Source organism: Falco punctatus, assembly GCF_963210335.1.
Source record: "Falco punctatus genome assembly, chromosome: 2".
NCBI classification, from domain to species: domain Eukaryota; kingdom Metazoa; phylum Chordata; class Aves; order Falconiformes; family Falconidae; genus Falco; species Falco punctatus.
In genome coordinates this window covers 112,717,096-112,743,904 of record NC_137581.1, presented here as the reverse complement: position 1 = coordinate 112,743,904, position 26,809 = coordinate 112,717,096, and the positions used below count along the sequence as shown (strand labels likewise).

The window sequence follows — 26,809 nt, the reverse complement described above, 5'->3', positions numbered from 1 at the left end:
AGTTGTCTTTTAGTCTCAGATGGCTGAGGTTTAGGCAGACATGAGCACACATTCATAATCAAGCTCAGCTGTGTTATCCTTACATCCCTATACTCTCCTAACATGGAAATATTTTAAAATGTCTCATGAAAAGTCTAATATCCATTTGAGGGGGAAAAAGTTCATTGGTGGTTTTTCCTTTGTCAGTCGTGCTGGTTTTACCAGTGCTCTTTTTTACAAGACTGATTCCTCAGGAAAACATTGCAACTCACAGCTGAGTGGGCCCCACACATGAGGAATCCCCACAATTCGTATGGGAGGTCACAGAAATTTTTGAATAAGATCTTTCCCTTTTTCAAAGTACTGTTCTCTCCATCTGACCACTATTAAACTGTTTTCACTCTGGTCTTTCCTTGTCTCCTCAGTTCTTTTCTTTTGCACCTTTCCACCTCACTTTTCCGTGTTACGGCTCTGCTTTCTGCACTTCCCTCCCCGCGTTCTTTCTTTGCTGCTCCCTCTTCCCATTTATTCCAAACCAGGGCAGGTGCTAAGTAACCCCACAGAAGTACATTTCTCACCCTCCCTGAGTAGTCTATTAGCTGTTTCTACCAATACCTTATTTCTGTGCTGAACTTTCCCTGAGTCACCCGTTCTGCTGAGTTTCCTGCACCTACACACTCAAGTGAACTTACTGAAAAAAAATTTTGAAGCATTTGCTGGATAAGAACATACAACCAGATCTAGCATTTTGTAGAAATACTCAGCATGTATTCTACTCATCTCTTAAATACCAGGAGAGCCCCTCACAACAGGGTTTGTTGGACTGCAGCGATGCACGGACCCATCTCTGTCCCTCTCTTGACTAAGAAAAATGACAAGGAAGGGCTGAGCTCTGATCTGTGATCGACCTTGTTGGAGTGAAGCTGATAGTGAATCAAACATCCCCTGGGCAAAATTTGTGAAGGCTAATTTGGAAAATTGAACATTATTTATTAAAAAAATATGAAAAATACTGAAAATTATTGAAGTTACCTGGTATCTCTCCGTTCTATGCACTTCTGGCACATAGTATTTTAGCAGAAAAGTAAAATAGAGAGGAATATGTTTTGCCCTTGAGAGTAATAGTATGATTACAACAAGGCAGTTTCAGATCTATTGAATATTTTAAACCATTCACTTTAATGTGTGTTTCATTAATTTTGGGGTGGGAATGAGAAGAAGTCTCCTTCATGTTGTTTTTCATACTGTTCCACTTCATTATTAAGCAATGATGCCAAGCTGTTCACCAGGATTGCTGCTAGCAGGCTTGAACAGCTTCTGCCAAGTGTGATTAATGCAGATCAAACAGAGTTTATTCAGTGGAATAGATTGGCAGATAACATTTATCATCTCTTAAGAAAGCTGGGATTTCCAGCCTGATGTCAGGCTCATGATAAACTTAAGAGGCTGAAGGATGCTTGACCAGGTAGTTTGCATATTCTTTAGATGAAAGTTGCATCCATTTTTATTAGATTTGAAACCCGAAGACAATCTCATTGACATGCAAAGCCTCTTCCAGTGGTTAACTTTGTTTTTAAAAGGACAAGTCATATGGAGACTCTTTTCAGGTGTAATTTTTTTCGTAAGTGTCAGAACTATGTGTTAGCCAATGTATCACTTGCTAGTACAGAGTAGCCTGTTCATTGGCCAAAAGAGCATCCTCAGGATATGGGCAGGGTGGGGGAATAAGGCAGCCTGGATTTAATTCCTGGATTTGCTTTGCCATCTTGGGCAATTGGGTCCTACCGGTTTTTACTCTTTCTGTCTGCTTGACAGTATAAAGTTTTCAGAGGCCCAGGCTCAGAGGACAGCTGAAATACAAACCAGCAACTTGCCGTCCTAGGTGAACATCTTTTTAAATAACGAGAAGATTTTAATGAGGAAACCGAAAGATGTTTAGTCTCTACCTTTCTCAAAAGTCATTATGTTCAGGTCAGTTTCCCGGGTGCTGAGCAACACAAAACCTGTGTTGAGAAACTCATCAAGTTTCTAAGATCTATTGCTTGGCCTTGAACCTCTAACACAAACCTCTGCACAAAGATCTTCTTAGAATAATAGTTTTCCACTTCCTCCTCTTTCCTCAGCCAGGCACAGCCCTAATAGCAGTCAGCAGAATAAAAAATCTCCAATACATAAAAACAACTTGCTAACTGTAGTCAGCTAATCTCTGAGACACCCTGTGTTGTCTCACCTACTCTGAGGTAGCAAAAAGCTCATTAGTACCAGATGAATCATGTCTCCAGGTTCAGCCGGCTCATCCCGGGGTGGTTATTGCCCATCTAAAGCTGTCTTGGGCAGAAGGACCTTTGCTTCCCTCCCATTTTGGCAGCTCACTGATGTAACCCGTTCTGCCAGAGCACGTGTTTCCCTGCAATGACAAAAGTCCTTTTTGATATCCCTGTGACCGGCGACCTCTGCCTCTCACTGCTGATTTCCATAGACTTACTCTCTCAAAAGTGTCACAGTTCCCAAGGCTCCGAATGACAAAGTTTGTTTGGTTTGTCGTTTTACAGAAAGGATACTTCAGAAATACAACAATAATAGTTTAGAACAAGCACGGTTTCTTTTCTATATAGGAAAAGTAAACAGAAAGAAGCCTATTATCTCACTGTATAGGTGTTATTAGCTGTTGCAGGTATTTTTGGAATAGTAGTTTCCTCAGCATGGCTAGGCCTATGGCTTAGGTTTTCCATTCCTAAATGAATTCCTTTTAAAGGTGCCCTTTTATCTGCTTGTTTATTTTCTGAAGCATTCTGAACATCTCGGTATAATAAGAAACACTTATCTGCTATTGATAACTCACTTTCATACTGATAATATGCAGATAACAGCTTTAGAAATACGGTCTCTCAGATACCTCGTGCTAGTCCTCATTGCTTTCTTTGGAGTCTCACCCTCAGCAGCAGCTTTGGCAAAGAGGCATCGTTTTATCTGAGACCAAACAATAATTTTAAAAGAAAATAACAACAAAACCCAACAGCCTAACACATATAATCTAACACTGGAATTTCTGCCATGGCTTATCTGGCAGATGTTCTGAAGCACGCGCCTCTATCAGAGCTCTGGTTTCAATTCTGTTCGCGAATGATCCTTTCTGCTCGTGGTGGTGGTTGGATGCCAGAACCCTCTGGGCAATGGCAGTACATTCCACTCAGTTTCAGCCTTCGGTAGCCCAATATATTTTTGAAGGAATAGCGATTTAGAGTTATGACCGGAGTGGTAATATGGCTGTATCCTATCTACCCTTGGGGTTGTTTGCAGACAGCTTAGTCCTGTGCTTAGCGCTGGAGAACCTCGGCTCTGAGGCCTCCTTAACATCTTCCCCTGTGCCATACTGGAGGATTTGTAATCCCTGTCCTTTCCCTGGCTGTGTACAGCAGCAAAGTGGGGTTTCTGGCTCAGGCAGCACTAGCTGCACCAGTTCCAGTGCAGAGTTCCACACTCTGTTTTACTTCCTCGGATATCCTCCAGAGCCAGGAGGTGTGAAGCTGCTCTGCTTCAGGAGCTCAGAAGAGACTAACGCCAGCCAAGTGCAATACAACCCCTATTTCTGCTTCTCTCTTGCAAGGACCTGTAAAGCTTCCAGATTAAATTTTCTCCTCTTCAGCTCCCTGCAGAGTCACTCTGAGAACTGCTGCAACCCACCTCTCCCCTGGCAACTGTCGGCTGTTCCCCTGTATCACAGTCAGCTGCAATAAAGCACCTCTAGCATCTTCCAATGTACATTTCCAGATACAACTGGAATCAAAGCAGTTCAAGGCTTTCCAGCAGGACAGGCAGAGTCACTCCTGGCACGCAAGGAGTCAGGGGCATGAGCCACATCAAGTGGTCCCTGGTTTTGGTAAGGACAGCTCAGAAGCAATCATGAGGCTTGGACGGTGAGGTAGAGCTTTTGTCCCTATCATCTCCAGAAGTGAGAGCGTGTCTGTGCCCCAGTCACCACCCACACCCTGCCCACCACCCCACTGCAGCAGCTATGCTGGGAGCTACTGGAGCCCCCCCATCCTCCAAGGTGGCAGCTGAGACCACAGCCAACCATGTGCCCCTTCCCTGCACACACATACACACCCTTAGGGACCTGCCTGGTTTGCCTGTGACAACTAAGCCAAAGAATGAGTCCCTGAGGTTCATCACTAAGCCTGCCTTTAGCGAGGAACGGCTGCAGCCCCTCCTAATGATAAACCAGCACTGAAACACAATTCAAATGTTCATAATCTCCTCTATCGCGTTCTCATACCATTAATGCTACCAGTGCTGTGACCTTTTAGCAAGATATCAGGTACTAGCAGCAGGCTCAGAATTGCAAACTTTAATTAAAAACTGTATTTTAAAATAAAACTCAGATGCACTGATAAGCGATTTTCACCATGTGAAATTTCAGAGTGCTTTACTGAGAAAAAAAATAATCATTGCAAGCTTCCTATTAATTCCTGGTCTAGCTGGGTTTCAAGGACAATTTTAATAAAAATGAGAAGAGCTTATATAATAAACCCTTTGCAGTTGTTATGACCACCTGTACTACCTCCCACCCTGATCCACCACATGACACAGCACAGCTAATTTTCCCACTTCCTAGCAAGGAAATTGAGCTGCTAAAAGTTTAGACTATGGGGCTTACAAACACATATTTTAGACTTTATTATTTTTCTGTATGTATAATATTTTCTGTATTTCTGGAGCTGGCAGAGGTTTTATCTAAACAGCTTTAAGAGCTCTTTCTTTGTGCAGAACAGTATAAAAGTTCAGTATAATAACTGAAGTTTCTGAATGGGTGTGAAAGCAAGAAACAACAAGAGGAAAATAAAACTGGGTTCCTAGCTGAAGTGCAAAACATTGACTGTACAGAAAAGGTCTCAAAGGAGACAATCTTAATGGATTACTGTTAATAAACGTTACAGTTTATTAAACAGTTTATAAAACAAACAACAGGATGGCACTCATCTGAACTGAAACACAAACAGGGAAATTATGACTCCTGAGGCTTACCACAGATAAATTGCTTCCTGCTCTCTCCTCAGCCCTAGGTCTAAGTTTTATGAAAACACTAATTGCTCCCCACTGTTCTTAACCACCAATGACTCAGTGAAAAAGAAAGAAAAAAAAAATCAAACAAGCATACACCAGCTTGATTGCGTCCCCGTGGATCAGCCTTTTTGAGTTGTGTCCATCTCCTTTTAATTCCATGGGGAAAACCCCTTAATCTTAGCCATCACCAAACACCAGATGACTGCTCCTTTTCCATAAAGGAAGACCAGGACAATTCATTTAGGGGAGAAACTTGGCAAGCTGAAAAATGGAAGGTGGGGAAGGAGATTATAATTAATGCATACGGGTAGTTTACATGCTGTCTCCTCTCCATGGTGAGAATGTAGCAAGCTGTCTAATTGGAGCCTGGGTTTTGGCTCCTCTTAAATTCCTCAGAAAGCATTGCACTTCACAATCTGCATAGTTAGATTTTGTAGGTTTTGGCCACAGGAGAAGCCTAAAAATACTGGGATGAAGAAGGCAAGCTGTTTCAGGCATAACATTCTGGAGCAATGCAAAGAGGTCACAACTGGTGAGGATCTGCTTGAAATTGCATTAGACACAGATGAAGTGTCCGGTCATCCTTCTGCCCAAACTCATAAATATATTAGCACACACAACCGTCACAGTCACATCCTATTTTTATACCCAGCAACTGCCCTCTTCACTGGTCTCTGACAATTCTGATCGATTGCTGCTGCCCTTCAAAAAAAATTTTTATTTCACATGCTACCTTGGGTGTTGCCCGTGGATTTGTGTCTAAGAAGGTGGGGTGGCACTCTGGCAGGAGAGTGGATGGAGATCTTTCTTTCATTTGCTCAGAACCTGTGTGAGACCTACAAGTGAAAGCCTGGTTACCTAAATATTTGCAGTTCAATTTAGGTTTGAAAATATGGTTTGGGAAAAAAAAAAAAAAAAAAGAACCAACCTTAAAATTTAATTCCTTATATGCAAAAACTAATGTTAAACCAGCAAAAAAGGCCACTCAATTTCCAAAATAAAGTAGATGCCTATACAGTAAATTATGCAGCAAATTGCAAGATTTCTGAGGCAGATCTTAGAGGTGAAAGACTGGAAGCCCTTGAAGTTTCATAGTTGATATTCAGGGGAGTGAATTGATTAAGCGAGAACAACACAGTCACCTGGCAGAGAAATGGAATGACTAGTCAGGGGTGTTAATGTGAGTTGTCTCGCTGTGGGCATCAGTGCCAGCTTCATGACTCTGTGCCTAGGTGCTCCTGTGACCTATAGACAATGAATAGAAGAATTTAAGCAAAATATAGACTAGAAGAAACCTGCATCTTTTAGAAAAATGCAGTTACGTATATGACATTTCAGTTTCAACCTGGTATTTTAGCAAAGTGATGCGAGTGACTGCTTTTGAGTGAAGTTAGAAAGTGTAACGACTAATGAGGTTTAAGGAAAGACCACTCAAAGAAAATGATGCACACAGAAGGGCAAAGCTACAGCTTCAAACACTTATATGGAAGTATCCACTCTCTGAAACTGTTTACAGAAGTCACAACCTTTATTAACTGCATTCCTTTCCTCCTAAAAGACAGAATTCAACTATAAATTATCTGGAAAGGCCAGAATCTCCACATTAATTTACTCAGGCTTTCATCCTTCTGCACAGCAGTGTATTTTTTAATACTGCTCAAAAGATATCAAGTACCTTCTTTCCAGCCTATGCACCAGCTCTAAATGGGATTTGACATTACGAGGTCAGCTTTGCTTTGCCTCATAGATGACTAACAAATTTGCAGAGACACAGGTTCACTGTTCTCATATGGATCACTGCTCAACAGACCACCCGTTTTTGACGGCAAACATTTAACTTTCAGCCATTAAGCAGAAGAGGAAATTCAGGTTGTAGTAAATTACCTGGCACCTAAACAATGTTAAAGTTGCCCATCAGGAGTGCCTTTAGACAGTGGAACAGCACATCAGTTTTAAATTGCAAAATTCGGTCAGTGGAGTGATAGAGTTCAGATCTGAAACGTTTTACCGAGCTATTGAAAGGCCTGCACAGTGAAATGTATTTGCAGTGAACAAGAGTAGAATGGAAATCCATTTCTATAGTCAGAATAATATTGCAACCCCCATGTTCTCTCCCCCTGCCTCCTACAAAAGCAGACAAAAAACCTGAAATGCACTGTAAAGTATAAAAGTAGTTATAACTGATTTGTCTACGAAGTCATCATATGAAAATTATTTCACTGTGCTTTAAACTGTGGGCAACCTGAACAGAGCATATCTTTACCATGATGATACTACAGTGTATTTATTATTCCTATCTGATATTAATTACTCTTTTCTCCTTCATAATCATGTCACCTATATGGCTGTTCACATCAGCTTCCTAGTAGGAGCGGTTTCCACTTTGAATAAGACTGGAAACCTGTATAAAGGAAAGGAACACAAAGAAGGAACATATAAAGAGGGAATCCAGATAGTGGTACTGTTTGGGACAGGGATGTAGAGACGAGATCATTTAACACTTCGCACTTCAAAAAAAAAAACCAACCTCCATTGAAAACTTTTTTTAGAATATTTGGCAAATTTAATTTACCTGTTGCTTTTTACTACATCATGGGTGAGGCAGTACAAAATGTGTGTATCTCATGAAAAGTTGGTGCAGAGAAGGTTAGAGGTGTTGGGGAGCTTCCAGAGCAGATGGGAGGTGTGGGTTTGTTACTGAACTGTCTGGAAATGCAGTTTCGGGCATGATGTAGGCAGCTCTCAAACAGACCATTCACGAGTTTGTGGCCAACTCCTGGTGTTTTCCTCCTCAGCCTTACCCCCTGCTTTGTATTTCTCTCCTCCACACTTTCTTGGCTCTCAACAGAAATCTCTTGTATTCACCTCCACGTCTAACCTGTATTACAGTTCCTTGAATAATCACGTTCTTCTGCTGAGGATCATAAAAGGAAGAGACTTGAATGGAGAAGAATCTGAGCTTTTTAAAAAATAAATGTCAAGGTGAAAAAAGATTTTGTATTGCCTGCAGCAATAATGAGAGTAAATTATGCTTTTCTGTTTCCTAAAGCATGTGTTGAGAGTGTGTGCCTTGAAAGGAGGATGGCTAAACACAGGGAGGCTGTCTTTGGAAGAAACCTGTGAGATGCAAAGGAGAAGAGAGACTAATGGAGAAGGGGACAAATAAATTTAAGGAAAAAGAACAGCAGGAATGATGTGGAAAGAACCTCAAGGAACTGGAAGGAGAGCATCAGCAGGAAGGGAAAAGAGATTAAGGAAATCTATGCAATTTATTATTTATACAGTTTATTTGGTCAGCCCATCTAAGCTCTCTTTTAAATAATTCCACTTTGTTCACAGTGATAGCTGGAAATTCACCAGTTTCACTGCAAAATATTTGGCATAATAAAGTTCATTACAGAGTTGTTTATAAAGATATCAGAGGTGTTGGTTGTAAACGTATCAGAGACCTATGCATTTTTACTACTCAAGAAAATTGCATAATTTAGAAGTATTGCATTCAGCCATCAGTGAATGGGTGAACAAATACCAGGCAGAATACTCTGCCAACTTGGAAGTCTTGCCAACTTGGGTGAACTCCACATACATGACCACTGCTGCTTGCTAAGACTGTTACTTCTCCAGAATGCAGGAAGACATTGCCACTTGGAACTCAGTGAAGAAACTGCCTCAGCTTCACAAGTCTAAAAGCCAAGGGAAATGAGTACCATGAATACCATGTCTCGCTCTCCTAATTCGGTAAGGACGAGATAATTTATATACCACCTGATTGTTTTCTGCAAGGATTGTGGCAATCAATCCACTAACACTTTAGATATCCAGTATAAATGTTTATCTTTCCCGAAGTCACTTACAATAAAATTGCATTAAAAAAAAATCTTAAAAAAAACCCCTGATGAGCAAAAACTACACTTGTAATAAAAATTCCAAATATTAAAATTCAGCACTGTATAACAATTTTTGAAATGAGCCAAAATAATTCCAAGAATTTTTAAAAAGTGCGGCTACTACTCGCCGTGGTCATTTCACCTATCATCTTGGAGTGTGAAACATTTCCCAGCTGAAGGCCATAACGATGTTCTCAAAAGGATGTACTTCCAGGAAGAGTTCTGGCTCCTCGCTGTTGTTTGTGTGGGAATGATTGCCACAGACAGTTCTGCTCTTTCCTTGTAACCACTGTGGCAGCCAATGCTGCTGAATTAGTGCTTTTGCTTTTATGAAAAGAAAAATATTGTTTCAACATTTCTTCAGGATGGAGGACACAATTTCAAAAGTATGAGGTAGAAAATTGGCAGTTTAAACTTTGACCCCCAACTAACACTGAGTTAGAAGGAGAATATACACCCTAAAGAACACAGAATTTCATTGATATACATGCAGTCATTATTATTTTACTTCATTTTTGTTAAATTAAAAGAAGTTTAAGTCATCTTTATTAACATTCTGTGCATTTGGGAACAAACCCATCTACCTTGAATGAGGCATTTCAAAGACTTTAGAATTGTTATTACAATAATGACTAAGTACAATGTAATCATAACATGGATCAAATCAATGATCTCTCTGTTTTTCTTTTCTATATACCAAATATTTTAAGTAAAGGCATATTTTTTTTTCCTCTCTTGAAGCATGAAGCCAAAAAGTTTTCATATATATTTCTTTTACTATAAGTAGAAAGCAACAACATGCTATCTCAATGGAGAACTGCCTATTTCTTTTTATACTTGCTTCTACATCAATATCTCTCTGTTTATTCATCCTGTGGCAATGAAAGCCAAGGTCAGTTTAGCACTATGATAAAAAAACTAAACAAAACCACACCAAAAAAACAACCCTGTATAAATTTAGGATCTTGTACTTTACTGTGTGTGACACTTGTTTACTCCCCAATTAACCTGTTTTTTTCCACACCCATTTTTTAACACGTACCATGAAAACTACACTGTTTGAGGTGAATAGTCAGTATGAATTCAGAGCATTAAATACTTTTTTCTGTGTTACCAGTTCTGTTTTGCTTTCCATACTGCTGAAGTCTTGTCACTGACTGAGCTGTTCAAAACAGCACTGAGCCTTTTTTTCTCAGTAGCTACAGGGGCACAAGAAGGCTTTAAAAAGTTCTTGACAATATTAAGATGTTCAGCAGAAAAAAGCAGCTTGGCAAGATCTCTAGGAGTTCTTCCTCAACTGTTTCACCCTTGTCAAAGTCAAATCTTCAGTTTCCTAGTTTTCAATGTCTTCTTATTTTTTTAAGTCTTCAGGTTATACTTCTGCCTTCACAATCATGTCATGTTAGATAATTAAACCATTCTCTTAAAAAATACTCCAGCAAGGAATGGGAAAGCACCCAGTCTCATTACTTTGAGGTTTCTCTCCCTACTCTGCAAAGAGAATTTTCATTTGTTCTGTGCAGAGAGTGAGCAATGAAGTTCTGTGCTGTTTTCTTAAGTGATATCAGCGATGAAGAAGAATGATGGTAACAGATGTGGCAGAGTGATATTCTTCCTATGCTGTTTTCCAGTAAACCTTACAATGGTTGCATAAATTAAAGTCATTTGACAGTGTGTTGTGTTGGGGCTGGATAGCTGAGAGTCTGGGTACTGGATCAGCTTTCATCCGGGGTTGTAATTCTAAACCCAGCCTACTGGAAAATGTTGCCCTAGTAGTAGATAAAGCACGGTTGATATAGGCATTGGAAAAAAAAAAAAAAAAAAAAGCAGCAATTCCTGTATACATAAAATGATGAGGGGGAAAAAAAAGGCATCTAATAGTCAACCAACACCCAGGGTGAGTTAAAGAAATAGTATATTCTCAATATTACCTTGAGGGAATCTTATTTTTGGCACAGGCCAGGATGTCTCACCTAAGAACCCATCCCATTTAAAAAGTGTTGCCAATTAGGCTCAGAAGAAATAAGTGCTAAACTCACCTTTGGTGACCTTCATATTTACATTTTAAGATGAAAATTTGTGTCAAATAAGAAACTCATTTTCTTCCTTTTTTTTTTTAAACTTTATTTCTCAGTGACAGCATTTCAACAAAATCCATTTTGACCAAAATTTTCCACAAATTGAAGATATTTCAGCAAAATATCAAACACCAAAATATTTTGGTGACAAGTGGCAAGGCATCAGTTTGCAAAAGCCAAGGCACAAGCAACTTTTTGAATAACAATGGTAAAACACAGATCTCTCCATGGCCCCAGAAAAAATGCCCCTACTCCAATTTCTTTGTGAGATTTCTGGTTTAAGCCAGTTCTTCATTTATTTCATCAGAGTTGCAGCGGTTTTTGTACAGTGCTAACTTTTACACATAACATGAAGCCATATGTCAACTGCTACAGCAGCCCAGTGGGAAATGCAACTTTTAAGAAACCTTCGTTATAATACATGCATTTTCCATGGATTTAGAGTCGACTGACTAATATAAAGCACTGGAGAATGTAATTTACTGCATAGGTCTTTAGAGGTCAAAACTGACAACATTATTAATTGAACTACCAAAGAACCCAACTGTATAAGCAATATAAACATCACCAAGCACTAAGTAAGGAAGAAGAAGGTTTACAGCCAATATATTTCATCATGTGCCATCTTGATAGGACAGGTGATGCTTCCAGAAAAGCCTGCCAGGCTGTCACCTGTGTTTATAACACTCTTGGTTTCTTCACATATGCATTTTAGCACAGTGCATGGAAGTTTTGCTGTTCAGCTTTAGAGAAACTCATCTACTACACAGTGGTGCTGTCTCATCTGAGTTAAAGCCATATGGTGTTTTCTTACAGATAATAAGTTGTACTGTCAGGAAGGTAATCGTATGTAGAGTGGCGATATACATCCATTTTGTGAAATCTTTTAAAACTTACTTGGATATCAATTTAAACCCACTGGGTTAAAACATCTGTGAGAAATTACAGTTGTAATTGACTGTCTTGGATAACGTGCTGTTGTCATGAAATCCTAATGCTACTTTCCAGTAGAGCACCACTTCCCAAAGAGAAGCAGAATGTTGACATGAAGGATGTGACAAAACTGTCAATGTTAAAAAAAACACATCCAAAAAATAATATTTTTTAAATTCCTCAAGTAGAAATGTGGTAAGTTAAACCTAGGTAATAGCAATATACTCAGAGAATATGTACAAAAGTAACATTTGACACGAATATCTAGTATTTAAACAGCATGCATTTTTGTCCTTTTGAAAAATGTCCGTGCTCAGAGCTACACAGTAGTTTTATTTGTACCTAACGTTAATCCAATCAAAAATGTCAGGAAAAAATATAGCTTGCCTCCCACTCTTTAAACCAGGGACCTATACCTCACTGCGAAGTGAGCTGTAGTTTTAAATCCAATTCATAGAATAATGCATCTCCAAGTTTGAAATTTTTTAAGCTTCTGAATAAGTGTTTGAATAAATTACTCCTTAAACTGATTAAGTCCCTTGCCTAAGAAACATACATGCAGCTATTTTTATGTCAACTACTGTGCATGTTTGTATACCAATATATTTGCCTACCTTGAAATGTAATAGTGTAAAAATAACCTTTAAGAAACACTTAGATGAAATGTCCTATTTCAACCTGTAACAAAATAAATACTTTTCCACAATGTCTCACAGGTTTGTAAGAAAACTAGGCCAGGTATCGTATCTTTCCTTGGCTGCAGAAGGAGATGCCTAAAGAATGTGAAATGATACCGGTAAATGGTCTCCATAACCTTCGCAGGTTGTCAGATCTGAGGTTGCACAAGACTAACGGCTCTTTTGTAAAGTATCTCTCTTAGCAACACTCCTGCAGCCCAAAGGCTCAGAACACCAACTTTTAAGGGAAAAGTGATAAAGGTTCACTGACATTGGTAAGATGCATTTTGATCCAGAAGCAAGTCACAGAACTCATTAGTAGGCAGAACTATAAAGATAATGGTGGAGGACAAACTACAGTTTGGTCATGTGGAAGCTTAAAGCATTTCAGTTCATTTTGCTTTATTACAGGGTTCATGGTAATTTGCAGTCATTGTCTTTCCCATTGCAGATTTCTTCCCAATGCTGTTTCTCTGAAAAAAAAAAAAAAACCCCAACCAAAAAAAAAACCATTAAAAAAAACCCAAAGGGAGGTACAAAGAGCCACAGAATTTATTTTAGTTCTCTAAGTCTAAAGCAGGACTGACCACTCGGTGACTCACGCACCACGAGGGATGCTGTACACTCTCAACTGTGACAGAACTCATACCTCAAAGAGAGAAAGAATTATAAACTAGTGTGGCACTCCCCAAAAACAAACCTGTAAAGCAACAACATTCAAGTAGCAAATAACCAAAGTGAACAATTTGCAGTCAGGAAGACACCCAGTGATGAAAAGTTCTGCATGTAGTCACAGCAGCGCAAATTCTTAACAGCTGCCTGCGGGTCTGGCATTGCACGGTACAAGCTTTGCCTCGTCTGTGACTGATGATGCTTCAGAAAAAGAAAATGATAAAGGGCCAAAAGCCCTTAGAGAACGCAGCCAGTGTCTCACCTGCCTCGTTTTATGAAATAACTTCAAAAGTTACTCCAGATTTTCTTATAAGTGGGTATATTGTTATCAGGAACAGGCAGACCAAAACATCACCCAAAAAAAGGAAAACTGGATGATGACACAGCAAGAAGAAGAATTAATAATTATATGGGAAAGAGACATCTTATTTACGGACTGATTTTCAGCCTGTTTGGCTTGTAAGAATACACCCACATGTTCAATACAGTGTAGCATTTTACAGAAACCACAAAAAATTATTCCACAGTATCCTGGCAAATGTTTTATGTGACCGTTTCTCATACTAGGAAGAACAACAACAACCCAGTCAAACATTCATTTGAAGCTCATTCATTCTGTACACACACACACACACAGACATGTATTTATCTATCTATGCACTTTAACACACACAAATTTATATGGATGTAGATATGCAATGGTATAGGATAAATGTACACAGACATACCTATAGATATAATATATAATAAAATCAAATATAATCTATGATGATGACATGAAATAACCCCAATTCCAATTTACAGGAAGCAGTAAAGAAGTGAAAGAATCAGCCAGCACTGATGTGCATAGCAGTGACCCAGAAAAAGCAGATACCATTTGATGGGATTGTAGTTTCATGTAATATAATGATGAAAAAGATTTGAAGAGGTCCCCAATGATATATCAACCCAAATTACTTTTTAAAAAGCTGTATATAAATAATTTTCACTTGCTAGACATGAGACTTGTGATTCTGTCACTATACAGCTGAGTGGTTTTGCTCGGTGTACGCCTGGAAACTTTGCTATAATTGAAGAACCGTCTTTGTTCACCTTCCTCTGCCAGCACTGCACAAAGTTTATTTGAAGAGTCGAAAAAATGTCCTAGAAGTGTTACTTCTATTGGAAATGGTAGGCTTGATTAGACATGGCATGCTCAAATGGGTACATACCTTGGCTGGTGAGGAGAATGGTTATGCTGTCTTGCTAGAACATGCAACAAGGAAGGTTTGTGCTGTCGGTGTAAATTTTTCAGATACTGTAACGCTATTCACCTAAAAACTCCACCTGAGTCAAGGATTTGACATCATTTGTTCATGGTAAAAATTCTGCTCTTTGCTGCACCAACGAGGTATCTGCTCATTAAATCAACAAAGCACTCATAACTTGTTCAATGAAGAAGCAAGAGACAATATTCTGTTGAAGTGCTTATTGGCTGCCAAAAGGTAAAGCCTTTCAGAGCTTTGGAAACTGTCAGGCTAAAGTTTGTAAGAGATGTGTGATGACTTGTTCATTAAGACTGCAACCCATTCAAAGACAAGACAAGGACTGGTTAAGTGGTCTAGCTTTTCTTACAAACTCTTATTTAATCTCAACAGCTTCACACAGTTACTGCAGTTTAGATGTCACCAGAAACACTTATGAAAATCCTGTACTCCATTGCTTTGTACTGCAAAGTACTTACCTGAAGAATCCCTGAATACTTTTTACTTTCCTTTCTGTCTAATTTGGTAATTTATCTTCCATGGTGTTACTATGTCTTTGGAAAAATCATTGCTTTTCTTTCCATCACTGCCCTGGATTTTTGGACAAAATTACTTTCATAGTTTGGTCTTTTCTTCATAGTATTAAAGAAAAGGAAAACCCTCAAATCACTGCATCTTTCCTTCCCTAAGGTGAGGGATGCTCGGACTTTGTAAAACAAAAAAGAGGGAAGACAATGAGAGTATTTTGGAAGGAATTCCAGACCTGTGTCATGGATTACTTCTCACCAATACACAGAAGTTAGGCTGTGTGATTCTGACATGAAACAAGATTGCTGAAAGATGAGGTTATCCAAACTCCTATCCAGGCTCCAAATGACTTTGAGTGTCTTACACAAAACACCTCTAGGACAACATTTCATTTCAGACCAGCAGTTAAATTTTGGTTGTCCCTATTCACCGTGCCTTGATCTGCATCACAAACCAGTCTCAGAGCCCACAAACTGTTTCCTTTCAGATGGAGCAAAACCAAAGGATGCACTTGATGAGCACTTGATGAACTGGGTATTCAGCCCCTGGGAACAGCCTAGAGCCAGTCCAAAGGAAAACGCAGGAATGCCTACAGCGTCTGAAGGATCCTCAGCACCACCTGCTTTTCTGCCCTGAGCCTCTCCATTGTCTAGCATACCCTGCTATGATATACACAACTTTAGGAAGGCCAGTAATTTTCCTCTGTGCCTAAATATATCTGGAGAGAAATACAACCAGCTCACAGTTGTATCTTGAATACAATCCAGACTATAACTACAAGTAAGTTAGACTGCACTGGTTAGAATGGTTCAGCAACACCAAGGAAAAGATGAAATTAAAGATTTAATGTTGAAATAATATTTAATTCTGAAATAGTTGGTGGATTAAATAAGGGCAGCACAATAGAAATCAGTGGAGTTAAAGTTGACTGTGCCATCTGTGAACCTGGCGTGGATTCGCAGTGCTATTTGATGTTGGAAATAAAATTGCAATGTGCTAATTACTTCCTTCTTAGGATCCCTCTAAATTCACAGAATATAGCAACAATATGCTTAAGCACTTACTTAGTCCTTAGGTACTCTTAAGATAAACTGTTTTCTGTTAGCTCTGGCCCCTTATGTGTGTAAAATAATGGTCAACCCTGACAACCACACTACATTTAAAACTCCTGCCAAGCAGCATGTATTTTAACAATGTACAAAATTTCTTAATGTGACCTACTTCGGATTATTACTATTATCCAGAACCTTTTCAGAAGACCTAATAAAACCATTTAATCATTAAAGTTTGGGATTATCAAACTACTTCTTAATTTTTCCAGTGGATATTTTAATTTGTAAAATTTGTAATTTTAACTTGTAATCATGTAAGTTATAGAAAACAGCATATTTTTTTGCCAAAAAGTTCCAAGACTGTTCGCTGTAGAGTTTAAAAAGAATAATATCCTGCTTCTTATTGTTGATAAATTGATAGTACAAAAGTATACTACAATTCTCATGACAATGCTTTCAAGGCCACTGAAAAATAATTAGTGCTACTTCAGCATTCATGGAATTCCAGGCTCCTGAAGTTACATTTGTTGCTTGCATTGGAAAATGAAGAGCTTTGTGCAACCAAAGGGTCTTACATTATCTTGTGAACCCATCTAGCTCTTTCCTCCCTTCCTCATGGATTTCAAGCCAGAATGCTCACGGTCTTTTCCATATTCGATCTCCAATCCTTTAAAGTGCCTGTGATGTTTCAAATGCATAGTTGCCATTCCATGGGGCCTGATTGCCCTGCCAGCCTGAAGGGCCAGGGTAAACACATTTCCAATTTCAAAGCTGTTTGTTTTGGTAATTCTAGATAGACAGGTTCTGAAATGGGTATGCACTCATTTTTGTGTTTACCAAAAGGCTGTTTCAGATCAGAATTATTCCCATAGCTCCCAACTTGCTGGAGTCCACATGTGTTGCATAATGTCTAACAAAGAACCAGAATGAGAGACTCCAAATAGTTACTAAAAAAAAAAAAAAAAAAAAAAGGCATCCCAAACTCAACATCTTTAAAACACCATAGACTTCATTCCACTTAAGAAACAACTCTTCTATATCATCGTTTATTGAGGGGGAGGGGAAAGTGTTGTCCCAAAGGTAATTTTAACAAGAAAATTGAGAGGAAAATGAGCTTTTAAACTATGTAGAATGGTGATATCTTTGACTCTAATTATGTTCTACATGAAGAGAACCCTCAAACTGAAGGACATTTGAGAAACACAGTGGTTTCACATTACTGTGCTAAACTAAACTGCAATCGAGAAGATGCTTTGGATTAAATACTTTGGTTCCAAATTTGCAGTGCCTTGTTACAAGTTCTCTAAGGCTATTAACATCATTATCTTATCTGTATGAGCAGTGCCTAGCAGACTCAGATGAGATCAAATCTCTGTCACTGTAGGAATGTTACAAGTGGTCCTGGACTCACATTCACATAAATGCCAATGAAATATAATGAATGCAAAAAAAAATGGAAAATGGTTAATAATTGGAAAACCAGTTGCTCTGAGTCAAATAGGGCACGTCTATCCTGCCGTGCGTTGGTCTAAGAGGGGACTTGGGCATACTGTACCCCCCCATACCCCACACCCCCCACTGTCAGGAAGACCATGCTGCTAATTCAGTGCTTGCCCATCTTCAACAACACAACGGCACACCATGGCTGTGCAGAGCAACTCAGTAGGAGATTTATTGAGTCTCCCAGCTGGTGGCAAACTTGCAGAGTTCACACCATTAGCATTCCAGTGGGTTTTACTTTGTGATAACTAATATAGCCCTGTGGGCTGAGTTCTTGATAACATGCTGGAGGTCGCCTTCCTGCTTAATTTCATGTCAGGGGAATCCAGTTTTGCTCTGAGGCTGCTTCATGGTACAAACCCAAGCTCAATCACATGAGAAAGTGAGGATAACTGATTCAAAAGCATTCTCCTGACCCAGACTGCAGTACTAACATACACACATACATTGTGTTGTGCCACTCCTTGCTGGCTGTGTCGGTCAACCCCATGGCACTACAGGATGAGGAGAGGACACGGCCCACCCGTACTGCAAGAGGTGACACGCTTTGGGCAACCAATCAAGGTTCCCCATCACCAAGCTCTCGGATGCCAACAGGGTCTGCAGCTTAAAATGGGCTTGGATCCAAACACTCTGGATTTGAGTGTGCTCTGGGTCCACCATCTATTTCTGGGAGAATAGCCAAAATGAATAAACCCAGATCTCCTCTCAGCCCAATGGCTTACCATCCAGCACACATTTTTTCCCTCGGTCAATATATACTCCACAGAAATGGTTGCCATAGCTCAATAACTTTACTGTAATAAAGGAGTGCATTCACTTTCCTTCCAACATTTCTGTGTTGTCATAAGTTCATGTAAGTGGCTGTATTTTAGAGCTAGCAATATGAAATCTTCAGTGGGACCACTGTCTTTATAAAAGTTATTATACAATAGAAGGAAATTTCATTCTCCAGGTAATTCATGTGTGACTTACAATTTCTATTTTCTCTTGGTAATTTTTTCTCTCATCAGGAAAATATGTTTCATGGGTATATCATGTATCGTATTTTAAATAACAAATATTAGTGCATGATACCCAATACCACATTCATTATATTAAATAAGACTAGGGAATCTAAAGCTATAGAAAAAAAAAAAGTGTCATATATGTCTACTTCATAAAAAGAAAGTTTATTAAGCACATAAATATTTTAAAATAAGTGCTATTTTTCAGTTTTGGGAAATGCTTGTTTCTTAAGGTGGTTCTTTAAAAGGAACAGCATTGCTCCTAAATATATTAATAGCCAACCATCTGAAATATTGCTAAGTGTTCCAGGGGAAACTTAACATTATTTTTCAAATACTACAAATACTTCTATTTGTATGAGTGTTTATATATATGTGTACATGCATATTTATGTATACACATACATACATACCTGAAGTTACTTATTATGCATATACTGAACGTTACATATATGCATAAATGTGCAACACTGGGGCCAAAATGACAAACTGTTATTCAAATATTTTGTTTCAAAATGCATTATTTTAGGCTGTATTCTCTCTGCTGATTTGAGAAAGTCACGTCATCTTTAATTCATATGGGCCAAAGCAGCAGGAGATAAATGCTTTTTACTTTACCGAAAACTTTGTGACTTTTGTCATTTCTGCCCTAACTTTGACAACACTTATGAAGCACTTATAATACTATTTGAAACATTTCATAAATTCACAAATATGACAACTCCTCAGACATGTGAAAAAGCAATCAGGGAAAACAGAATGGAAATTAGAATATTTACCTGCTTTAACCCAAGCAAGTTCAGCGAGCAGTCAGAGGTGGCAAAATGGCACATACTGGGGTTCATCAACCTTGAGTTGCAGAGTAGGGTGGGGACATGGTTTCTAGAACATAGCAATGGTTAGAGTAGTGAAAACCAGAAAACTAGAAAAAAAGTGTTTACGCGTAAAGATACTATGTCACAGTGCATAAAATTGCCAAAACAATTTCTAATTTGCTCTTCAAAAATATAAATGGAACTCTTTCAAATTTGTAATAATAAGTATGCATTCAGACAAATGTTAATGAATTTTAAAAATGCATAACAGTTTAAAATGACTAATGAGAATACCTGGTCTTGTTTCCATCTGACCTCAGCACAACTCTGTTAAGATGGAAACAGCACCATTTGGTATGCAGAAATCAAGGGCACATATAAGAGCACACACATTTGCATGTTGTACATGACTGCATGCAATGTTGTCTAGAAATATTCACTTTTCTGAGGCTATCCAGTTCAGCCAGTACATACCTTTGCCATCATTGAGCTCTCCAACTGTGATGAACACATAGTACAAAACTGGAGGCTGCTGCACTCCAGAATCCTAACACACTGTCTCATCTGAAATATTTTATCTAGTTTAGATAATCCCAGTAAATTTGTCTACAATAGTTATATTATCTCCATTACTGGAACACCTGTGCCCCTTACTGTCTTTTAGTGTGGGCATCCATTAAGAAGTCATTTTATCTTGCAGTTTATAGGCTGTGAACCTCAGCAGCGCTGCACACTTGGTGAGCTGCTCTGAAAGTCATCTCCTACCGAAAGAGGAAAGGCAGAGCACAACTTCCAAAAGCATCTGACGGGTACCAAAGTTGTGTATGAAGCTGAAAAAAGTGAATTTGCTTCCTTTTGAATGAAGGTCACAAGATCAGCCCAGCCATCCACAAAACCAAAGTTTCCAACCCCATGCTGCCGTTCTCAACCTTTAGAGTGTTTACTACCTACTACCATCCTCCCTTCCTCAGGGTGAGGTGTGCGGCGTGTTAGAAAAAATCGGTACCTATGTACGAGTTTCCACCAACCTCAGCTTCCTGAAGGAGTCACCTAAGTAACCCAAGACGCAGAGTTACCCTTCTCCAAGATGTGCAGGTGCCTTACGATGAGCTGCAGAGAGGTACCCCTCTTTTATCTCCATTTGGGATTAAGACTCTCTCCATCATCTTGGGATTTAGGTGTCTAGGTCTGCTGTTTGTCAGAGGATAGTAGCTGTGGCAATGGCTGCCCTGTACTTAATGACTGTGTGGTTAACTGCCAAAGTCCATCACACAGGCTTTCAGAGTCTTCTGCATACTTAACCCCTTGCATGGGCAAAGTCAGGCTTTTGGCATGCCCAAATACCTTTCCTTTTAAGCCAAACTACCCAGGTTTTCTTCAGAGAAATTATTTTTCCAGCCGACAGAACCTGAGGATTTTGACCATCTGAGCAGGAAGTCTGGATGCCCCAATGTGCCAGACAAATGCCACTGTAGATTCAGGATCAGCTTACAGCAAATGCGCTCCGAGTTCAGCATGTCTTGGATGCGCTGGATACCGCACAGATTAAATCTGACACATTCTGGGATTGCTGGGCTCAGCAGATGCACAGCCTGGTAGGTCTGCAGACATTTTAAAGTTTATAGGCAGAAATAGGGAGAATGTCATTTAAGATTATGTGAACTCGTATTCTTGATCTTCTGGGGAAGGTGTTCTAGCCATGAGTGACAGGTGTTCAGGGGTGATCAGAGGCTCTCACTTTCAATGCTGGAAATAGTTTGGTTCGTGTTAGATAATGAAGTCATAACTGTATAAGAAAGAGGGAGGGGGGAACCTGGAGGGGATGTTACTTTTTAGCATGGTAGTAACGGAAAATAAAAAGGGTACAGTATGTCTGCCATGACCTGCCATTTTTTCTGTAAGAAAGCGTCGAGTAGTTTTGCTTTGACATGAAGTGGCCACATGGATGAGACAGGGGGGAAAATCTTTCTTTGTGGGTTGCAACACAGCTGATCAGAGCTAAGTCCTTCTCAGGATTAGATACCACAAGGCACACTCACAGCCAGATCTAATTTGAGCAGTTTTACACGTAATAGTATAGATCTCCAATGAGCTAAGCAATGTGTTTTGAGGAGCTGCCTAGGCATCTTGCTCTTACAAAACCAAATGTGAACATGGGATGCACACATCGTGGTGACTCTAGCCACTCACCTGAAAGCACAGATTTCTACAGCTGGGACAGACCACTGAGCTTGACTGTCTTGAATATCACAGTGGCTTTTAACCAACAAAACTGAATTATGGACTGCCTTTATCTTTGTAGAAAGAGAAATAGAACCCCAGCAATAAACAAGGAACATTCAGGTTATGTGTAAGAGAAATATAATATATAATATAATAAAATGACATAATTTATGTCAAGTGGCTGCTGTCTTATTAAATTACATATTAATGGAATTGGATAACTGTCTGGATTCCCTGCAGATATACTTTGAGCATTTAAAATCAAAATAAATTTGAATTAGGTGCTTATTATAATCTTAGTCTGTGATCCATGCAAATGGTGAAGCACCTGCTCCAATGCATATTTATTTTACCATAAACATAAGTATTTGTCTAAATATGATACTAAATTAAGATATTTTCTTAGAATGAGGCACTGGCTTCCCAGGGACACTGAAGCTGGCCTTCCAACTGTATTTGCTTGTTCATCACTTTTAGATCTTTTCAGTTGAATTCTATATTGAAAACAAATTACTGTTTAAGGAATATTAAAGACACCAACGGAAAAAAGGCAAGTGAAAGAGAAATAGGTTAGGTGAATTACCCTTCCAGTTTTCCACTGTCATGTGAAAGCTGAGATGCATACAGCTGCCCACCACACTCTGTGTGTGTAGCAAAACCAGAGCCTCCCAAGTCCTAAATCCAAGGAGGAAAATCATAATAAGGATAAAGGGTGGTTTTAGTCCCTTTTATCTGTCACACTGCTTCTCTGTGAACTGACCATAAATTTCTGCCACCATAAAAACAGTTTGGGGAGTAGGTTCCAGAGCATATTTCAGCCACCTGATGAGACATCTCTGTAATTGGAACAGGTAAGTAGTTGTCAGCAAGGGGATTTAACGTGTCACGCCTTATTCTTTTGGCTTAAAGCAGTTAGCTGAGATCTCCAAGTTCTATGCCATTGCCCATTTAAGACATTTCTGTGAAACTCATTTTACATATGAATCACTAAATGCTGGATTTAAATTGGACTCTTCCCCCACCTTCTTTTATAGAAGAGAAGGCTCAAAACTTCTCAGCTACAAATTCGGTTTTGTCCTTCCTTTGATCCTTCAAGCAAGTTCAACCAAGCAGCATAAGCGACAGACCAGATTTGAGAGTGGCCCGCCAGTATGCGCGCCGCATGGTACTGGGGGTGGCTGAAGGGTCGGGAGGGGCACAGGGAGCTGCAAGCTGGTATTTGTGCGGCAGCAGGAAGGTAGTAAGGTTCTGAGGCTCTCCATGTGGCAGAAAGGACTACAGGGGGATGAGATAGAGTTGCACTGTTATTGGGTAAATGGAAGGGATTTGGGGTCCACAGGAGAGGTAGAGCTGGGGTTCTTCGTGGAGGAAAGGGAGCAGAGTGGGAAAGGGATAGAGGGTCATTGGTGGAATAACCAGGTAAGTGAGGGGAGAAGAAAGCCCAGCTTGGGAATTTCACCTTCATTTTGTGCTGCTCTTCCTTCTGTTCTTTTGCACTTCTTTGCCCATGACACAAACAGACCTACCCCAGTCCCTTGCTTACTGCTTCTGTCACCCCTGGGCCAGGGAGGATGTGCAGAGCAGAGGCCCCAGGGTAATAAAGCAATAGCTGTCCTCATGCCTCATGCATGACAATGCCACCAGAGACTGGGACTGTAGGAGTACATCCATGCTGACCTACATGTCCTCCAACAGAGGCCAAACAGCCTTTCCCTGCTGCAGCCTGCCTCCCTAAACTGGTGCCTATGTTTCCTATGCTGTTTGCTGGCTCTGCTCCCAGGCATAAGCTCCAGCTTCCACAAATAGATCCACTGCAATCAGTGTGACTACTCATGTGAGTAATGGCTCACAGCTGGATGCAAACCGAGTCATGAGCTCCCTACATTTTTAGTTTTTGAATTTTGGTATTTTTCTTGTGCCATTTTTTTTCCCTGAGAAATTGGATAAGTAAATTGCTTTTCCTAAGCTCCTCTATGTTTAGGATCACAATGATCAACGCAGTAAGACAAATAAAAAGGAATCTTATTAAGTGAAGTTATCCCAATGCTGCTGCAACTCATAGCATTTTTTCTTGTTCTATCAAGCTCTTTTGCTGATATGGTCTTAAAGAGCACTGAATGACTCCCCTGTGATCTCAAAGCATCCACAATTCTACTAAATCCAATTGAGGTATTCAGAGTTTATCAGTTCAGATGTCTTTTGTGAGATGACACTGAATTAATTTTTCACCAGCTATCCCGTTGATGGTAGTATGTGGATTTGGATATGCAGTATTAGCCCGTAATGAGAGTGCCCTTGTCAAAATTGACAAGAAGAAATTGATGATATATTATTAGATTCTTTTATTGGATAAAACTTCGCAGAAAAGGCAAAAAAAAATTACAGAAGTCTCTGGAGAAAAGAAGATTTTTCGTTGAGGAGCTGATTTTTAAACGCTCGTGACTACAGTAGGACACACTTTCAAAAAATGTTCAGTGTCCAGCAATTACGTCTTCAAAAATGATGTCTGGATTTTTGGAGAATTCAGGCAGCATGCCACTGGCTACTTTACTGATGTCTTAAAATGCTTCGGGTTTTCTTGGAAGCTTAACTGTAAACAGGCAATACTATTTTCTGAAAATCCTTGCACTTCCTAGCAAATGCCACAAATGGTCCTTCCTCAGAAGGATGTTGCAAAGAACTTCCTCACCAATCCTTAAAAGAGCTAATATCTAAATTAAATCTATTTTAGCTGAAATCTAGCTGAAAGTGTATTAAAAAAAATCTTATTCTTTACTGAATTTCTTCTTAAATCCTTTATACAGACATATTGCTTTGTGATTTACTTCTATGCAACTACCTCTCCATCGTTCTTTCCCTGTAGCTACCCCTGTACAGCCTCCTTTCCCTAACAGCTGTCTCTGGGTTTTAGAGCTGATCATTCCTCATTATTCCTACTGCTAAACCTATTCTTTCCTTTGCAACGACTAGAATTCCTCCTCCCAATTTCCCTGCTCCTCTCCCTGCCTCCAGCACAAGTTTATCTGCCTTTCTTACTGCAGCTACAGCAAGGTCATACTCTTTTTTTTTTTTTTTTTTTTTCCCCATGCTCTCCTTCTCACCCCACTCAGTTCATATACTCTGCCCTCACATCTCTATAAAACTCTTCCTCTGACCAGAACTGACCTCTTCTTTCCTTATAGTCTCTTTCTACACTTGAAGTTCAGTGAAGGCAAATCTCTCCCCAAAAGAAGATGAGATAAGAAAGCCAAAAGGGTTGCACAGGTAGTCCCACTCCAATTTTCAACATTATTGAGCATTTTTGCTAGTGTTTCCTACTTCAGTGATTCCCTAATTCTGCTCAAAATCTGTTTGCGACATCAGAACCTCTTATCTATAAAATCTTTAACACTGAAGCCTACATGAAGAATTTAATGTGAAATTTTGTTTAAGCCAATAAAACTACAAAACCTGAGAAGCATAGACACATTTTGTTCAGCTGTATTCTCTTGCCCTAGATGTCTAAGCAAATGGACTTTCTGGCAAAACATTTAAAATGGTGACTTTAAGGCTAATAAGGCAGAAAGATGACCATTTGAAAGTCACGTGCCTACCTGAAAAGGAAACAACTTCGAAGAGAATTATGCCCATCTGGCTGGAGGCAAAGTCATACCATGTGTTTTAAATCCACCTTTACCACACATAGCAGTCTTGCAACATAACAAATAGGTAAGGGTAGGTGCATTGGCAAGATAATATCTTCCTTCTTTCAGAGTTTGTCTGCATATATCAGGACTGTACTTCTGACAAAGTGATAAGGAAGTACAAGCTGCAAAGATCTGCCCACTGCCTCAGATGAAAATAACTTCATTTACCACTGTTGGGAGCACCTCAAAAAAACACACTGAGAATATTAACACACACATGCAAACATCAATTGTACTTGTAAACTTCAGTCATTTTCTCTAAGCTGTTGGGTTTTTCTTCATTTTATTCAGACACGGCAAATAGATGTGTCAGCTTTTTGTTGGTTCAGTAACAGAGAAAAATCTCTAGAATCCGATTATCCCAATTCGTATATAGTTTGCAGTTATTTAAAAATAAGTAGTTCAGAGATTTAGCTTTGCTTCAGAAACCAAAGTAATCTTATTGTCCCCCAATAAGTATGGCATGAGTCACTCCACTGCAATAGTCTCTGCATTCCAGTCTTAATTGTCTCCAAATTAAGAAAAGCGTTAGATGCATCTTACTGTGAGAAAATGAGTATTTCTGATCCCTGCTGCTAAATAACATAGCAGAGAATTCCTCTGAACGTACACCAGATCAGTTTGCTAATATGAAAACTGTCCCTTGAATGCATTATTCAATCATTTTTCATTTCAGCAATTATTTATAATTTGTTAAACCCGTGGACTAATTTCACAAACAAAAAGTGAATGTTACTTCTTTATCAAGAGGGGTCCCTGTGAGCTCCCAGCCTTTCTTGGCTCTTGACAGAAACTTGATTGCAATAACGAAGCATTACAGCTACAGCTCTGCTAAAAAACACTGGGTTTGGTTTTGAACTAAGTTGTGACAATTGCCTCCCATTTGAATCTATTTGACGTTAGCCTTGCAACGATTTTTTTACTCTGTGATTATTTATTACACATTATTACCTGAGTGCTCAGAGGTTCCCATCATTGCAGAGGACTCATCCTGCTGAGAGCGATACACAAATGGATGGGCAAACAGCCTTCACTTCCAAGCGTTTGTGGGCAAGGGGATAGAACATGCCATGCGTGGTGATGAGAGGAGCTTCACCACCCACCTACCCAGCACCCAAGGGGGACATCAAGGGTGATGTCACAACCCTGCCAGTGGCACGTGCTCTGGTTTTGAGCCAGAAGAGTGCAGAGATGCAAGTGTTTACATTGAGTACCAAAGCAGCCCATTTACAGCAGCAGCTGATAGGTACGTGGCTAGGTTGGGCAGGCAAGCCTAGCAGCTACAACTCACCTCACTGGGAGCTGGATCTCAACCTCCACACGTGCCAGATCAGACTGGGATGCATAAAGGTTTTCACTTGTTTTAATGGTTGCAGGAGGGAGACCTAGATCTTTATACAAATACTTCCCCCTTCAAAGAACCCTATTTTTGACAGGTTTTAAGGCAAATTCATGGTTGCCCTA

General features: G+C 39.6%; 1 long non-coding RNA gene across 1 annotated transcript; it reads right to left on the bottom strand.

The window, feature by feature from the left end:
• Positions 1-975: 975 nt before the first annotated feature.
• On the bottom strand, positions 976-26,570 carry LOC308059368. The gene is made up of 2 exons (XR_013926222.1): positions 20,465-26,570; positions 976-19,503 (listed from the first exon to the last, which is right to left on the bottom strand). It is a non-coding gene; the product is annotated as an uncharacterized lncRNA (long non-coding RNA).
• Between the last annotated feature and the right edge of the window lie 239 nt (positions 26,571-26,809).